This window comes from Hyposmocoma kahamanoa, unplaced genomic scaffold (genome assembly GCF_003589595.1).
Source record: "Hyposmocoma kahamanoa isolate Upper Pololo Valley unplaced genomic scaffold, ASM358959v1 78, whole genome shotgun sequence".
NCBI classification, from domain to species: Eukaryota; Metazoa; Arthropoda; class Insecta; order Lepidoptera; family Cosmopterigidae; genus Hyposmocoma; species Hyposmocoma kahamanoa.
Window position 1 is genome coordinate 2,801,584 of NW_020653945.1, and position 985 is coordinate 2,802,568.

The window sequence follows — 985 nt, forward strand, 5'->3', positions numbered from 1 at the left end:
AAAAAGGTACTAGATCCGCTAGATCAGGAATGTAACTTCAGGCTCAATTTATATTGCGGCGGAATGGAATAGAAGCGAATTTATGTAACGATATTGCACATAGCATGATGAACTTTGCGTGGCATATTCCAGCGTGACCACGGTCCATTTTAAACTGCCTCCGTGGCCGAACGGTTACCATGCCGGACTGCCATGCAGAGGTCCTGGGTTCGATTCCCAGGCCGGGAGAAATATGTGTATGGCCTACATTTATTTCTCTCGTGAGTTTGGGTGTAATTTGTGGTTGTCTATGTGTGTGTCCATGGCACCCGCGACACAGGGTTTCCCTAGTGCGGGGCTATGTTGAGTGTGTGCGTTATTATTATTATTATTATTTTTGATATTTAGCGAGAAAAAAGTCGCTATTTAGTCAGTTCTAGTCGTAACAAACTAGTTTAGTAAATCCGCCGTTTCATTGTGTAACCTACAAACTAGATACGAACCAAAATCTTATGCGGAATACTCGCGCATTCCGCGCAAGTTTTTGCCCCATATCTAGTTTGTATATTGCGGTGGAAAGGAATGGAAGCGAATTTTTGTAACAATGTTGTATATAGCGTAGTGTACGTTATGGTAAATTGTGTAGCGTACAAACTAGATACTAGAGAGAATACTCGCGTACCTATTCGAGAAAATCCGCAGCTGCCGTCGGCGACACTAGGCCAATCCGCGGGAAGTGGCGCGAAGGCGGGCGCAGTGTGACTTTGACGAAATACTACAGCCTCAAGACACAGTCGCAACATTTCAGCTACCGCGGGCGCGTTTATTCCGTTCCGCCGTATAGTATATTATATACTCGATGGTTTCGCCGCAATGTAAATTGAGTTTTACTTTCACGACATACGCAATAATCTGTTATTTTTAATCGTATATGAAATCAAACTTCAATATTCAAATCATTATACCAATGTTTTTAACTTTTCTATATTTACAATAATAAAATAAG